The sequence below is a fragment of the Clarias gariepinus genome, chromosome 17, assembly GCF_024256425.1.
Source record: "Clarias gariepinus isolate MV-2021 ecotype Netherlands chromosome 17, CGAR_prim_01v2, whole genome shotgun sequence".
Taxonomy (NCBI): domain Eukaryota; kingdom Metazoa; phylum Chordata; class Actinopteri; order Siluriformes; family Clariidae; genus Clarias; species Clarias gariepinus.
The window spans coordinates 16,332,149-16,350,102 of record NC_071116.1 but is presented as its reverse complement, the minus strand read 5'-3'; the positions used below and the strand labels follow the sequence as shown (position 1 = coordinate 16,350,102).

The following is a 17,954-nucleotide window of genomic DNA, read 5'->3' as shown; positions in this document are numbered from 1 at the left end:
GAGAGAGAGAGAGAGAGAGATACTTTTCAAGTGTTTTTTTTTTCCCTATGATTGGAAAAAATTGCATAATTGCTTGTCCAGTAATGTTGTAACACATTTTAAAATTGTCAATTGTCACGATGTGTTTTGCTTTCTAAAAGGCTGCGTTCTTTGATGTGAGCCGAGACAGTAATGTGTGTTTGGAATGAATGGCTGCCAAGGAGCTCAATAGCACAGCTGACAGCGCTGAGTGGTGATTGGACATGCAATGCAAATAGGAGTGCAGCAGAGCTCATGGGCCTTCCTCTCCTTCTCACTCTCCCTCAACTCTCTTCTCCCTGTATCAGTTCTCGACAGCTTGAGCTCCGTGCACTGTGGATTTTGCATGTGCATTTGTGTGTGTGTATGTGTGTGTGTGTGTGTGTGGCATTGGCATGGACCCCGTCCTGAATATTGGTCTGAGATCAGAGAGACGGCATCACTGCAAGCTGTAGTCTCTTTTGTGGATGATTCAGTGTAGTTACAGATGTCGCAGATGACATCATGTGGGCCAGGCAGAGATGCGCAGATAGCTTTTAAACACAAACCTTTACTGTTTAAAGAAAGGATAAAAAAAAGCAATAATGTACTATTACGTTTCTAGATTTATAAATGCATAACCCATGCTGAAAAAATATGTCACCAACTAGAATGACAGAGCTGACTGCTTTTTTTTTTCTTGTTCTGCCCCATTACTGCTTTTAGTCATCAAACCCCACACATTTCAAAATTTTCAAAGATTTTCCCTGAATAAAACACCACACACTTTCTGATTATGCTCAGTAATCCGTCTCGATGATCCTCGCAGAACCGGGGATATTTCGGAATTTCCGTTTAAGCAAATGTGACTTGAGATCGAACCAAACATGGCAGATGACAGTTCAGCTTTGGTGATCTGTCTTTCATGCACGGGGACAAGACGGCTTTCATACAAGGCATTCTAGAAGTTGAGTTGAAAGTATTGTACATTTTCAATATTTATGATTTGAAATCAAGGTGATGAGGACTGGGTGTAGAGTATAGTGGAGAGGTTAAGATTGATTTTTACACAGCTTAAATTTCTGATTAGCTCCGTTATCGCTGCTAAGATGGAATCAGACCCCATGTTCAAGCATTAGACTACAATGCTGACCAAAAAAAATTACACACTCTGTTATTTTGTTGGACTGCCTTTTGCTTTGATTACAGCATGGCAAGTATTTGCCAAGCTTATGCAAGGCCACAACGTTTATTTCCGTCCAGAGTCCTATTAACTCTTCTCTGAAAACAGATGATTGGAAAGTCAGATTTCAATGTAAAACCTTTTCCAGCCCATCCCAAAGAATCTCAATAGGGTCAATGTCTGAACTGTGTCGTGGCCAATCCATATGTGAAAATCCATATGTCTTATGCTTCCTGGACCACTTTTTCACCATTTGAGCCTGAAGAATTCTGGCGTTACTGGCATTTCGGAATATGACTGTGCCACTAAGAAAGTGTCAAAATCTATTGATGGTCCCATTTTTTGGGCACAAAACATTGCCAAAAAACACACAGAAGCAACCTCAGCCCTCACAGGCTTGTATGATGAGCACCAGACATAATGGGTGCATCACTTCATTTGCTTCTCTTCTGACCCTGATGCGACATTCATACGATCCCTAGCAAACGAAAGCACTTTTTTTCTCCATTAGCTTTACTAAGAAGGGGTTTTCTTAAGGTTACACAGCTGTTTAGCCCCAATCCTTTCTTTTCTCATGGCGCATACAGTACAGTTTTTTTTTTCCGGATGTGCAGTTATTGCAATTAAATGGATTATACAGTGTTCCTTGGACTTTATGTGTGTTTTTGCTACATATGCATGCATTGTTTTAGGCATTTTTATTAATTACCATTTTTCATATTTAATAATACACAGGAAATTAACTGTACTGTACATCGACTATAAATGATGATTATCCCATCAAAATGGGATACTGTACAGTATATCCTCCCACTGTCCTTTTTTTGTCAACAGTGTAAAAGAATCTATTTAGTAATTTATTTTTAGTGATACTTAGAAAATTGACAGTATTTGAATGTGAAAGTAACAGAAGCTGAACCGGACTAAATTTTCTGTACATCGGTTCTGATTAGAGACACGTTCATCTCTGTTGTGGAAACTGACCGACCTCTAATACGATCGACAAAGTGCTGTGTACGATGGGAAGAAGTAGACATGATTTGCTGCTGCCTCATTCCCACGAAGCCTTTCGAATCTGAGCTCTTGAAAAGAAAGTGTAGGCTTTTTACCAATTTACTCCGTCTCCGTAAATAAAGAGGTTACTCTGAAGCAGCGCGGTTGCTTACAGTAATGTCGTGTGTAAAGCAGTGTATCTAATACTCTTTGCAGCAAGAGCATCTCCTCCTCTCACTTCCATTAGGCGCATCATTACAGTCCTCGCGCTCTCCACATCGCTCTGAACAGCGGCTTATCCGACCGTAAGGCCGAGCAGTAAAAACGTGAGAGCTGCTTTCAAAAAGCATTCTGATTCACTGCTATTTTTTTTTTTTCCTTTTAGTTTAGAAATGCAAGACTCTAAACGTCTCACAACACCATGCATGTGTGGCATGGTACAAAGGACAGAATAACATGGATGTCCTTCAGTGGACTGACAGATACAGTGATGGATTGGATTTCTTTGGCAGATAAATCAAAGCGACAGTAAAAACTGACGTATTTGTAGCAGTGAAGGTCACTAGAATAAGCAACCATCATACAATCTCTACGTGTGACACATAGATAAGACTGCAGGTAATTATTATGTTTATAATAATTAATAATTAAATAAGGTGTCAACGATTTCTTTTCTTAAGCTTGATGATAAATAAGCAGTAAATGCTAAAATGTATTTAGGAAGCCAAAGGAGCCAAGAGAAGCAAGAACATCATGACTACTAGGACGTGCTTTTAAAATAAAATACTTTCTGTTGGTCATGGTCTTGGACCTTCTCTTACAAATCCTAAAATGAATGGCCAATATTAAACAGATTAATAGTTGACAGCCATTTGGCGACAAGTGACAGAAAGAGTTTAAATATTCTACAGCATTTTATGTCTATGTATATAACAGTGTTTAATGCTTGCTGACTGACAGGCTGTACAGATGTCCCACGCATCCATCAGCCATTCCATGTTGGATAAGAATAATATTTATTTTATATGAGAAGGACAAATATAACCTCGACATTATTTTTTTACACCATCAAATATTTAGATCACTTCTATGCTGTTTTAATGTCATCATTAGCTGACAGGAATGAAAATGACTGCCTAATTAAACTTTTATAACTAAATCTATTTATGGAAAAAAAAAAAAATAACACCAGGGAGATGGTACTATATGTGTGATGTGCTCAAGTCAAACTGGAACTTGTGATGAAATTGTGAAAAGAGTTGACATTTACAGAAGACGTCATGCACGGTATGGTGATCTTAGAACATCTTAAAACATCTGAATGCGAAATCTTCACACGTTTTAACGAAGGCTGTACGTCCGTTACTGACGATCCTGCCCGAGGTCGCTGTAGTTGTTCCTGAAAAATATTCAGTGGACACAGTGGAGAAACCCTGATCTTGGAAAACTGACAGATAACGCTTTAACGAAGAGACACATCTACTTTATCTAGGGCAAGGGTCGGCAACCGTAAACACTCAAAAAGCCGTTTGGACCCAGAAAAGAAAACACCGGGAACCACAAAACCCTTTTGACATCTAGAATGAAGATATAACTGCATATCTCGCATATTTTCTTCATGCTATGTATAAAAAATTAACTTCTACAGAGAAAACGAAATCTTAATTCTGCATGCAACAAAAACACTTTTGAACTTGACGCTGGGAAAAGACGCTGGGTCAAAGGTTACTTTCAAATAAAATACTCAATGTCTATTTAAGTCCTTCTCGTATTAATGAAATAAAAAGCGGAACCTAAATTATTCTCCTGCAGCAAACCAACAATGCCGTCATCCTGTTATCGCGTTTACTAGAGCATGTACTGGAGCGAAAGATTAATATATTTATTATCATTATTATCGTAGATGACATCATATTAATATGAAACAATAATTTAAACTTGAATTAAATCAAGAAATCTTTAATATTATATAGACTAGTAATCTGTAAAATAAATAAATAAATAAAAAATAAAAAAATCTCGGTACATCTTTAATCAGTTATTATTATCCATAATACAGAGGAAGTGACGTCAGCGCTGGTGAATTTGCAGAGTGTTCCGAATGAAGGAGTTTTGTCCAGGGAATTTCCCTTTACCGACATTCACTGTAAAGGAAGTAGTAAGCACCATGTGAAGTACACTTCGGAATGAAACGCAGCTCGAAGCTCGAAATCGAAGATTTTCACATCTAAAAACCATTTAAGGAGTTCCTGGGAGGCCAGGATTTCAAACGTGTAGCAGGCAGTCCAATCACGGCTTCCGCATACTGAGTGATCTTTCTACCTTGATCATATCCGCGTAGTAGTGTGGGATAAGTGCATTAGTGTAGCGAGGGGATTGCATAGAGAAATACAGTAAAGTGAGTTTTCTGTATTCTGCACAATCGAAAGTCCCAGTTTGACTTGAACGCACCTCATAAGATTGCAAAGTATATGACGGAAAATGCTTAATCACTTTGATAATCAACCTCCTTCGCTTCAGGCTCTTCAGGATTATCTCCTTTCATGTGTTTAAAACTCCAGAGCATCCAAACACAAGCCTCTTGACTTGACAGATTATTTTTTCATTATTTAGTCATCAGTGATTAATTAATTCACATCCTTGTTGTTCACACAATAATACAGTTTTATTAGGTTATTGTTACGTTTTAAAGTTTTGTCTGATCTCCTCTGTGCAGAGAACAGATGATGCGAGTTCTGTTGGCGAAATATTGTATTGGGAAACACATTTTCTCATAGGAAATAATGGAAATGCAGATAATGCGTTCCAGCCACAAAAGAAAAAATATTATCAATATTACCGTTATTACCGTATATTTCCATTGCTTTAATTATATTTTTTCATATAAAAACAATCAAATCACTTACAAAAGACATGTAAATATAAAATAAATAGACAATAAACCTTACTTGGTGGCACAGTTGATTAGTGGTTAGCACTGTCACCTTGCAGCATCAGAGTCCAAGTTTGGGGTCTGTGTGCATGGAGTTTGCATGTCCTCCTCGTGCTTGGTGGGCTTCGTCCAGGTGCTCCGGTTTCCTCTCACAGTCCAAAGACATGAAGAGCAAGCTAATTGGTGTTCCCAAATTGCCCGTATTGTGTGAATGTGTGTGTGTAAATGTTGACTGGAGGTCCTGCAACGGTTAACAATACAATAAACTCAATGGTCTCCACAGGCCTCCATGGTACCTAGTTGGACTACAAAGGCTGATAAAATGGATGGAAACCTCACTTGACCTTAATTCATAATTCCTTTTGGCACCGGCTGGTTTAAAAACTAAACTGAACGTGGCTCCTTTTTATTTGTTCTGACGTGCTTGATAACATTCTTGGGACCCAGGGTGCTATGTTCTCACTAAATCTTGAACAAAATAAACAAATGAAAACACACACACACACACAAAACAAGTAAACTCACATTGCTTGGCTTTCTACTGTTTTGTTTTGAACGGCTCCCAGATGCACATGCACCAAGAGTATGTACAGTACAACCGGCTTGGTGGCTTTTATGCCGAAAATCCTTCGCATGCCAAGGCAAATTTCTTGTAACATTTTGGTTCTTAATGCGAAAATTTGCGAGGCGGGGCAATCTTCTGTTGGGCTACCACTATATAGATTTTGTGTATAACTACAAATGGAAGTGGTCCAAATAGGCTTTGCATGTTTTCCCTGTGCTTGGTGGGTTTCCTCTGGGTTCTCCGGTTTCCTCCCACAGTGCAAAGATATGCAGTTTAGGCTAAATGGCGTTCCCAAATTGCCTGTAGTGTGTGTGTGTGTGTGTGCCCTGCGATGGATTGGTACCCTGTCCAGGGTGTAACCCGCTAATGCCCTAAGTCTCCTGGCATAGGCTCCAGGCCCCCGCAACCCTGAATACAGGATGAAGCATGATAGATGATAAGCGAGTGGAATTGATTAAGCTTATTTGACTATGACATGTAATTGTCTAAATAAATGATGATAAAATATGACTTTTTTCACTGTGTGTGAAAATCACACTTTTTTTCTCTCAGACTGTTTGCACCCCCATTCTTGCTAAACTTGCGCCTTACACAATGCTGGAAGTTATCCTAGGCAAGGTTAAATCATTGGCAAAATCATTTTCAGGGCATGCTGGTGAAATGTATTTATGTTTCTTTTAAAGAAGAGGGATCGAAGTATGTTCTGAAAAGCATTGCCTCTGCAACAACTGTGTCACTGAGTGTAACGCCATGATGAAATCCTGTAGTATGTTATAAAAAATGTGGTATATGTTACTTTTTTATGGAGGGAGGGTTTCCTTAAAAAAAAGAAAAAAATAAACACCATTCTGTGTCCTCAAAGTCCCAGCGTGATCTCGGTGCATCTGTGCAAAGAGTTTCTATTTCTTTCCCTGCGTTCGTTTGAATGACTCATGCCTGCTAGCTCTGCAGGATCCCCTGCTCTTTCAGAAACAAAGGTGACACCCTCAGGAAGGCAATGTTAACATCCGGTTTGACAGCCTCATCATGCCTGCGCGTGTAGGTGTACGTGTGCGTGGGAGTGTGTGTGCGCGACTCCGTGAGTGTCTTCAAGCCTGATGAGACTGTAGATCACGCCGCCTCCGGTTCGATCAATTCCTGACCTGATATTCTCTGGGCCAGACTTTTCCCTTTTCTTATCTAGCAAAGGCACTGGAGCAAAACTGCTGGAGCTGACCTCCTAGCTCAACACAGACATTTAATCAGCCCCGAAATACTCTTCACTCTTCGGAACAAAGTAGATGTTTAGAGCAGCAAAATGTCCAGGTCTTTCTTTTTGTTTAAGGTGTAATGCAGAACAGCCCTCTGAAATATGTGTCAGTGGTCATCATTCTAGTGGCAACTAATGATGCCACACTGATTGTTTTAGTTGCACTGATTGAGGTATCGATTAATTCTATTTCTTATTTGCATTTTAATCTGCTACTCAACCAGGCATGCGCTGCATCACATATGTCGGTAATTTGCTAATCCATTTAAGCCTGTAGTAATCAGGTTATCACAAGGTAATGCTCAACTGCTGGGATAACCCCTAATGAAAGCAGGTCTGAGAAATAAATGTACTGTATAATCACACAGGAAGAAATGTTTTGCGATGGGGATCATAAACAACAAAATGGCATTTTACCCAAGGATACTGTACAAATGCATTCCAGAGTATTAAAGCATACAGCGTAACATTAATACCTTAACACTGCATATCAATTATAGACCAGTTATCTGGTGACTCGGTTATGCCTGTGGGGAGCTAGCCTGTCTAGTCCAATCATACAAAAAAAGTCAGCACAACTCTAAACAGGAGCGACACAGCCTGCCATGCACTGGACCAGACAAGCAAAGAACTCAATGCTGCAGATCCAGATGGATCTTCCAGACTCCCCAAATCCCAATCCATTCAAGCACCCATACTGTATGTCCAATCCAACAAACAAGTCCAATCCACAGAGACCCCTCCACACCCCACAGGATCTCCCCAACGTTCTGGTGCTAAACACCACTGGAAAGCATCCCCAGAGGTCTTGTCCAGTCATGACCTATGGGGAACCACACAATATCAGTTAATGTGTTACACTGTAATGTTACTGTATGGCTGATAACTTACTCATCGTCTTTACCACTTTATCCTGTATTCTGGAGCTTATCAAAGGGGGCATAGGGCACAAGGCAGGGTACCAATCCATCGCAGGGCATAAAAAAGCACACATTTATTCAAAAACTAAGAGCAATTTTGGGACCACCAAATAGCCTAATCTGCATGTCTCTGGACTGAAACCAGAGAACCCGGAAAAAAACCACCAACCACAGGGAGAACATGCAAAATCCATTTAAACAGAGACAGGAATCGAACCCAGACCCTGAAGGTGCACGGCAACAGTGCTAACCACGACACCACCGTGCTGATCAGAGTATAATAATAGTAATAACATTTAAAGAAGTTTAATTTACTTTGTATTCAATGAAAACCTTCACCATTTTTAATGAACTGCATTCAAATTAAAAGATCTTTTCAAATCCCTAATTTATGATCACAGAATGATTTAGGGCTTTTAGTTACGAGTGTTTACATCACCTACATTGCATCCTCTCTTGGAACCCATTAGAATGAAAATGGATGTAGATAAAAGAGAGCAATCCTGCAGGCTGATTAAATTGTCTCAGACAGTTTGAAGGTTCGATTTTTTTTGTTCTAGTTTGCCACAAATTGAGTGTAATTTTCTATAAATAAATCCAAAATAATGATTGCAGTAATGTGTTCAAATCATTGTGTATGTGACAACAGGGAATGTAGGGAAACTTGCTAGTAGCTTCAGTCTAGATTACACATAATCTACAATCACAATATATTTCTCACTTATTGACAGCGGCCAGATTTAAGTGCCTAGATGCTGAAACATCTGGCTGGACAAAAAAAAAAAAAAAACCTCTCAATTCCCATAATGTAATAGCAATCTGTTATTGACAGTGTTACAGGGAGCTGTTGATTTTCCCGCACAGTCTGGTGGAGAGATGACAAGCGTTTCTCGTTTGAATCTGCTCCACTTCGGACTCCGCCGAAGTCTAGCTGATTTATAACGACCAAGCAATTATGCATCTGTCGATTCCGTTCGTTTAGAAAACCTGCCGCTTTAAAGCTCAACCACTTCAGCTTGCTTGGGGACGTTTTAATTGGTATGGCCTGTCCACTGCTCTGTAAGTGCTGTTATTTTTTCAGTGCCAACAGACAGCGTGTGGTCTCCCATGCTTAGTGTCGCACCTGTAGCACGGGCTGTAATGCGTAGTGAAATGTTTAAGCTCCGAGGCACTATACACACGCAGCCCTCAAATCAAGGTTATACAACCCAGTACTGTAGCTGTTTATCTGCAAAGCAGATTATGGGGGTCGGGTCTTCTGATGAGGCCTGAAGCGAAGGTCATACACAGTTCTGGCCAAGTGGAATTAGATATTCATATCTTTTCTGTCTACAGAGACACAGCTGAATAGGATGAGGACAAAAGTCACAAATACCTGTAACTGCACATTTCCTACTGTAAGTGTTTTTTTTTTTTCTGTCACGAATTTTGGCCCTGAGATTTCAAGACAAGATGAATGTGTGTCGATAATGTAATGAGATTTTCTTTGTTCTGAGATGCTTTTTTCACCTTATCACAGCAGAATTTTGAGTTGTTCCCAACTCAGCCAAAGTTTTGGCAGTTGTTCATAAATAAACACAATGCTGCTGGTCAAAATGAAGCTTACTGTACAGTACATGTTTCCTGCTCATTCATTCTCTACTGTATACTGCTTATCCTGTACAGGGTCACGGGAGGCCTTTAGACTACCCCAAGGGACTTGGGGAACGAGACAGGCCAATCCATCGCATGGCACATTGACAAACTAAAACACTTACTCACACAATATGGTTCATTTGGGAATGCCAATTAGCCTAATCCTGCATGTCTGGACCGTGGGAGGAAACCAGAGTCACCCCTGAGCACGGCGAGAACATGCAAACTCCATGCACCCAGACGCAGGTCAGGAATCAACCCTGGAGTTGGTGGTTTTTAGAAAGGTTTTTAGAAAATGTACTACATGTAAATTCCTGTAAAATAATAATTCATCCAAAGTGTTATCAACCTCAGGAGCAAATATACAGTTAATGTTGGTCAGATATAGATTTCCACGACTGCACTTCTTCACTTTTAATAAAATTTTCCTCTCTGTGTCTGCACTTCCAGAAGCTGTCATGTCAAAACAAAAAACCGTCCGAACGCACCAACTCGTCCCATAAGTGCATACACAGGAGCAACAGTTTCATTGAAAGCCAGAATGTTCTAGGAGATTTCAAACATTTTCCTAAACCTGGGTCTATTATTTTGAAGTGAGTAATTTGTAAAATACCAAATTTATAGATCTATTACACCAGGGTTAACCCTCGAAACTCAAGTGGCAACATGGCAATACTATTTGCATAATGATGCGAATAACGGCAAAAATTCTCTGAATTTTAAAGGCTATCTTTTACCGGATTTCACTCCTCCACATTATAAGGTGTTAGTTACTATCATGTGAACACATTCTCAAACAAGTGCGCACATGTCAAGACCTTTAACAAAGCCACAAAGTGACCATATCATGTATCATCTAAGGTAAATACTGTTGCCATGCATTTAGGCCTTCCTCCTCTCTTTCTTCCTCATTATTTTGATATCGTCACTGTTTTGTTTAAAATATGCAAATACTTTGGGCATTTGAGCCTTGATTAGATAATTACTGCACGGATTAATATGTTTCAGCTGCCAACGATATCTTTTGACCCTAACTGATGTGATGTGCAGTGAGTAACTTCTCATTTCTTATGCAGCCATGTGAGAAGATCTTTCCTTACAGATGCTACTGTGTTCCTGAGGGTATTAGTGGATTAATTAATGGTAAAGTTGAATCATAAAAAAAAAATCGACAGTAGAAAATACAGATTTAACAGTGAAAGCAAGAGCATTTCCACAAAATTGGACTCGAACTCAAAGAACCAGGACTAAACAGCTGTGTGGCCATAGGAAAAACATGTGCTTACCAGGCTAACCAAAAAACAGGCATACTGCCCACTGTACACACATCTGGAAGCATTGTTATGACCTGGGGTTACTCAGTTGGTCAGGTCTAGACTCAGCACTGTTATCTGAGAGTAAAATAAAGTCAGCCATTGACCTAAATATACTGAATGATATCATATCAATGTATCACATCAATAGAGTTGTTCTTCCATGATGGCACAGGGATATTCCAGGACAACAAAAACCAAGTTCACATGGACAATATTTCTTTAATATGTTTGAAATATTAACATTTAGGTATCCTGCTATCCAAATTTGGTGTTTTTATTACCTCATTTTATCTCTATTCATGACTTTATGGAAGAGATGCATGGATTTTATATCATGTGGTCTCATGTGAAATGTACTGTCTACGAGCGTGAGTCTTTGTTATTATGCTGACCCTGTTATCTGTCTCTGTTCATAAGATACCTTCAGTATGCTCAGTATGGCCATCACCTTCCAGTCCCTCATAAAGTATATCCTCCCTTGGCACACACATAGTTTTTCACACGTCCTGCCCTCTGGCAATCCACTTGTCTCTGATTATGTGCTGTTAGCATTCTGTTACATTTAGTAGTGCGTAATCACTATACTTTACTTCTGAGCTTATGATGTTAGCTGGACTCCAGGAACACACACGCTGTATGTGCAACGGCCATAGTTCGGTTTCACTCCATGTCCTTGTGATTCCACAGTGAATGAGGTTTTGTCCTGTCATTTGGAACTAAGTTCTGATCAAGGAGATACCGTGGGGAAAACGATCAAGAAACACAGTAGCTACAGTGTCATGAAAAAGTGTTTGCCCCCTCCTGAATTTTTATTTTTGTATATTTGTCACACTTGAATGATCGAAATCATTAAACAAATTTTTATATTACACAAGTAAATACAAAATTTACTTTTTATATAATGATTTCATTTATTAAGTAGAAAAAGCTGTACAAAAATACCTGGCATACCTGGCTCTAAATGAACTGTGTTTTTTTGGAAAGCTGATTAAAATTTTACTAGCCACACACAGGCCTGACTACTGTCAGACCTGTTTAATCAATAAATTATTTAAAAAGAATACGGGGTATAAGGGGGAATAAGGTCGGGGTTAGCTCATTGGTTAAGGCTTTGGACTATGGTTTGGAAGGTCTCATGTTTAAACCCCACTACCACCTAGTTACCACTGTTGGGCCCTTGAGCAAGTTCCTTAACCCTCAACTGCTCAGATGTATAATGAGAGAAAAGTGTAGGTCACTCTGTATAAGGGTGTCGGCCAAATGCCTAAATGTAAAGTGAGAAAAGGCTAAAAGGCCTCAACAAAGCAATTGACAAGAATCAGTCAGTCAGCAAATCTAGGGCACTCAGTGGTAGGTGTTTCACCTGCCATGCGAAAGGCCTGGGTTCGATTCCCAGCCAGTCCACAAACCCCAGCCACTGGATACAGTACCAGGTCCAAGCCAGAGTAAAATAGGAGGATTGCATCAGGAAGGGCATCTGGCATAAAACCTGTGCCAGCAGGCCAAGTGTCCGCTGTGGCAACCCCTTGCCGGGAGCAGCCGAAAGCACGAAGTCAGTCAGCAAATCACAGTAAGAGGCATTATCCACAGATGGAGAAACCTTGGAGCAGTGGTGAACCTATCCAGGAGTGGCCGGCCTACCTAAATGATGTGTGTGCTAGAAACAAAAAAAGTCAAAGTCCAGACTGAAATCCAATTGAGATGACCTTAAACAGGTCGTTCATGGTCGGAAACCCGCCATTGTGGGTGTCTATTGGGTGTCATCTTTGTGTTATATTAAAATGAGTTTGATGATCTCCATATTTAAGGGTGACAAATGTGGGAAAAAAAATCAGGAAGGAGCAAATAGTCACTTTTTTAAAAACAGTATACTGTATATCAACCATGACATCATACAGTAAGTTGACTTTAGACTTTATTAAAGGTTGTGGCATGCATGTAAATACACACACACACACACACACACACACACACACACACAATAGTTAACCACAATTACATAGACTGTATAGTATTTTTTAGTCATTTTGCAAGTCCTTAAGATGCAGAGCATTTTGTGAGTTCAAGCTTCTTCACATTTTGACGAAGAGAAAGATGCGACAGCGTGTGGGAAAAAACTAACAATTTAATTTATTACAAAACATGTAACACCCCCCAAAAATTTTCCCATACAGTAGGCTTTATCTTAACGTGACCCCGAGGTAATTCGGTGCACAAAATTATCCAATTAACATCGCAGACACAAACAGCATCATCCAGCCAGTATAAACTCCTGTGCTGTTCAGCATTTATGCTTCACACTGGCATTTTAATAATAGTGCTTTATTCTGTTTGGTCTGCGCAACTTGCTGTGCAGCAAAACGGCATGGCTTATTAGCCAGCAGCCAAGTGAAGGATATAAAAGCGTGCTTTCCAAAGCGAGCAATTGCGTTCAGTCAGCACTTGGGTTTCCACATCTATGTAGTCAGCGTGCCGCTATGCTCTGGCAGAAGAAGCCCACACGCAGTAATAGCTGATGGTGTGCAGCCAAAAGCGGATGTAAGCCACTCATTCAGTCCTGCCACTCTATTCAGGCAGAAAATGATTTTGTTGAATGGGGAAAAAATAGCAAACAATACCGGCGCAACAAAACAGCAAATTAATGGGCCAGACGGTAAAGATCTAAATTACAATGCTACAAGTACAGGACTCTCGTGCAAGGCAGAACTGCATAAGAAAGGAAAAAGTTGAATTTCAATTTGATAGTAATTTAAAATACAAAGAATTCTACTATTAAATGCATTGTATGAATTGTATAGACTATGATTTTCATAATTATGCACTTTAGCCACCATTGACCTCACAATCGGTTACATAATAAGGCTTGATTTGCTTATTAGCTATTATTCTCTGGTGGTGGCACCAAGTGGAAAATTTGGACTTATTATTTTTTTTATCAGAAACAATTGTTTATTAAGTGGTTTTGGGATCACACTGTCTTTGTAAAACAGGCCTCAATATTCTAATGTGTAGAGAAGCTGAACTCAGACAGGTGGTTGCCGAGCATCATGTGTTATTCCTGGTAAATTGTTGGTAAAAGTTTTGATTCACCTAAATATTTAGCCTCCGTCAGAAAAGTGTTTTATATTGGAATCGTAATGTGAATTCAGCACACCTTTATATAGTCATGCTACGTATTCCACAAATGCCAAAGCAGGTATGATGATATTTATTCAAGGTGGTTCAGCTGCGGTTCAATGTTAATATCACAATGAATGAAATACCATATTGTTTATCGTCTTCAGGATATAATAACCATGTATGAAGTGCAAAGCCATGTTATAACCGATACCAGAGTCTGTATAAATGGCAAGTCTTTAATTATAGTACATGTGGGTGATGGTTGCAGAATTTAAATCAGATATGCAATTTATAACTATAATTAAAATTAGACTGAAATGCCATCATCACCAAAAAAAGTAAAAGAAAAAGGAAATGCCACCTGAATGGGAAACGAAATTTAATATAACTGATTGAATCATGCGTTGTTTGATGTGAAGGTGATAGCAGAGGTCTCCAACCAGCTTTATTACTGGTCCCCCTTGTGCTGGCAGAGTGAAATAAACAGTGCTGACAGCTTTAGTACTGCAAAGCCTGACTGTTCCTGCATGACCTCAATGTGCTATTGCTCGGGGAATATGAGAAATGTTACAGTGAAGCTGGTGGCAACGACAATCCTACAATATTTAGATCTGCTGATGTCCGCACAGCAAAGGACGCCAGGCTGTGATGGATTTTCTGGCCCATGCAGGAATGTGCAATGTTGTGCTGAACAAACCTGAGTCTGCAGACACATAACATGCACAACAAAGAGGAGTGAGCGAGTGGATCCTAGTGGTGCGACAGTGACAAATACCCTTGGCTCTGCTGCTGGCACATATATAGAGAAATGGGGAATGGTGAAAAAGAAAGAGAGCACAAGTGTACAGCCGAGGGAGAATAAGCAGTTAAATCAAATACGGTTGTGTGGGTTTTCTAAGCCAAACAGGTTATTCTAGCCTGTGTATAATTCACCGCACAGATGAAGGTTTTTACTGCCTACTTTCTATATTCTGGCCAGCAAGGATCAGTAAATCTGTCAGAGAGAGGAAACCTCATTTGAGCCCTGTAATCTCATTTGCCTTCTTCCATGTGGTGACGACAGGCCGCTGCCGCTGCTTCCCCCCAAATCCACCAAGCCTACATGAGCCAGTGAATCAAGCAGGAAAAAAAAGTTGATCTGCCATCCTGGAATATTCTTCATATCTGATATCAGGAAATGTTTTCAAGTCGGTTATCTGCGAATGTTTTAAGGGCGTAATGGAGTCCTTATCTCCATTTTGCACTTGGAAAATGAAATTATGTGTGGCAGTAAAAAGTTACAGGGAGCGGAGAGTACACATTTCCATACTGTATCGGTGTTATAAAGGGATGAGGAAATGTAGTTTTAGAATTGCCTGTACATTTAGTCATGGCCAGCCGGGCATGTTTTTTATTCGAGTCTGTTCAGTTAATGCTAAGCAGTAGGTTCCAACCAACTGCCTAAATTTTCATGTCAGAATCACAGCCATATTACAAATATCACATTAATAAAATAAATGGTCAGAGTGCTCCAAATGGTAATATTTATAGACCTTATAAATATATACATTTATAGACCTTTCATTAAATAAACAAAAATAATAGTTTGCCTTCGCCACAGAGCTCATATTAGTTATTTGGCTAGCATATCCGGGTTTCCTCTTGGTACTCCGGTTTTTTTCCCACAGTTGAAAAACATGCAGATTCGACTATTTGGTTTCCAAATGTCTCGTTGGGTGTGAATGTGTGTGTGTGTAAATGTTGAGCAGAGGTCCTACCACGGATGTAAAAATGGCAATAAATACAATGTACACCACTGGCCTTTAGGGTCCCAAGTTTACTAGATATATTATATTATATTATATTATATTATATTATATTATATTATATTATATTATATTATATTATATTATATTATATTATATTATATTATTTTACATATAATAATAGTAGAAGTAGTAGTGCTGCACAATTAGTCCCACAAAAATCTAACTCGAAATGTGGACATTACAGGTTATATATGCATAGTTGGGAATTTATGTATGTATATTAAGGTGCTAAATACATATTGGGAGTATGCTTTTAATGAAATCATTTGTGCCATTATTTGCTGTTAGCCTAGATACATATGTTTAAATACATTTAATAGTTACTTATAACAGTTTAAATCCCAATTGCAATATGTCAAAATTATCACAATTAAAAACAATTAATCAAATTGTGAAGCCCTAATAATAATAATAATAATAATAAAATAATAATAATAATAAAAAATAAAAAAAAATAATAGACTACTTACATTATTATTATTATTATTATTACAGTTAAACCTTGGATTGCAAGCATAATTTCCTCTGGAAGCGTGCTTGTACATTAAAGGCATACTAACTTTTGAACATGACTGTTTGCATTTTGTATCCCTTGCCTGACCTCGACAGCTCCCTATTTGTAAATTCTTAATGTGATCCCTTTTCTTAAACATTTATTTAAATGCAATCAGGGGTGCGAGCAAATTTGGACTGTTTGTTACAAGTAATTTCCAGTGTATGCGTACTGAGCAGTAAGTAATGAGTGCAGTCTATCAGCAAGCACTGCAGGTGGAAAACCATGAGCATCATGCTGAAATGTCAGTGTATGTGGTTTGCTTTAGCATTTTCTGGAGTTCAGCTGATGGAGTAGTCTAGTTTATTTCTCATCAGTGTTGATTAAACATCTATTAAACATTGATTATGAGAAGTCTCACTGATAAGCAAAAAGCAGAATTACTGTAGCTTTCCTGGCTTTTTTTCCTTTTCGGCTTGATTTTCTCCTCGCAGTTTCATCCAACAAAATTTTTAGCTGTTTCAAAAGCTCTGACTCGATGGCGAGCAGTGACAGCGCGCTCGGGCTACTTTGGGCAATTGCGATGTGAGTTCATTGTAAATGAAGCCTATTAAGGAAAATGAATGTCTTCTGGTTTCTCGAGCTTCACGTGTAATGTGGCTTTATTATTCATATAAAGCCAAATTTGTGTTGTTTTTTTATCTAATTATCTAACTCCAGGTAGTGAAGACCTGACTGACTGCGGATTGGTCACCTATTCAAATAATATATTTTAAATGTAAAGTCATGTTGTGTTTGACTAGGGGTTTTAAGAAATTGTGTTTTCTTTAGTACTTTATACCCTATTTCACTTTTAAAATTCTGAGTAAATTCACAGTAATAAAGTAATTGTAACCAGTTCTGATTTATTATTTCTTTACTTAGGAGTGACATTTAAATGGTGTGCTACTGCTAAAAAAGAAAATAACAGTAGCTAATGATGCTGCAGAGCCCTATTTGTCTGACACCTCTCCCGATATTACATTAGCAAAAAGGTCACAGATCATTACATGCTAGCTGAACATATTATTAGTAACTAGCGACGCTGTAAAGCACTATTTGTTAGCATCCTTGATGGGCAAAGCTTTGAATCATGGTAATCCACTATAATATAACATGAACTTACTGTATAATAAAACAGCAGACAATAGTTGTAGGGTACAAAATAGATATGTGTAGAAGTTTAAATTTGCATTTGCAGAAAGTATGCATATTCCCCTGTAAATTTTAGATAAATCATGTTTAAATGAGACTTAATAGAAGATGTACCAATTTACACTGTAGAATTTTAAAAAATAATTGCGTTTTTTTCTTAGTGAGGATGTTAAAGGGTTAACATGACATATGCAACAGCATATGTCTCACTGTGTACTAACTGTATATGGTTGTAATGACAATAAAGCCTTGAACTTGAACTTGAACATGACATATGCAACAGGCTCATTATGATATATAGGACCATGTGAAAGTCTTAAGCAACCCTTTCATTTCTTCATATCTTGTTTCTAAAGAGCCAGACTTTTTTTAATTTTTAATGTCGTTTTGAGAAATCGTTCCCAAGGCTTCCTGAAGGACTTTTTTGGCTCTCATTTTTTGGATTATGATTAGTATACTGGCACTGCTAAATGCTGAGTGGTTGGAACAGACGAGAAGGGGAACGAGGTTGCTGCTAAGGCTGTTACGTAAACCACTATCATTATTTTT

General features: G+C 38.7%; 1 protein-coding gene across 3 annotated transcripts in view; it reads left to right on the top strand.

Annotated features, from left to right (window-relative positions):
• Positions 1–17,954, top strand: part of ntm (neurotrimin) — a 467,090-nt gene that overhangs the window by 271,138 nt on the left and 177,998 nt on the right. Inside the window, exon 1 of one of the 3 annotated variants that reach the window (XM_053476269.1) lies at positions 9,995–10,067. The exons of the other annotated variants lie outside the window; for them this stretch is intronic. The gene's annotated coding sequence lies outside the window, so the exon portion shown is untranslated. Of the gene's footprint in view, positions 1–9,994; positions 10,068–17,954 lie in introns of those variants that run through there. 3 annotated transcript variants of the gene reach the window in all.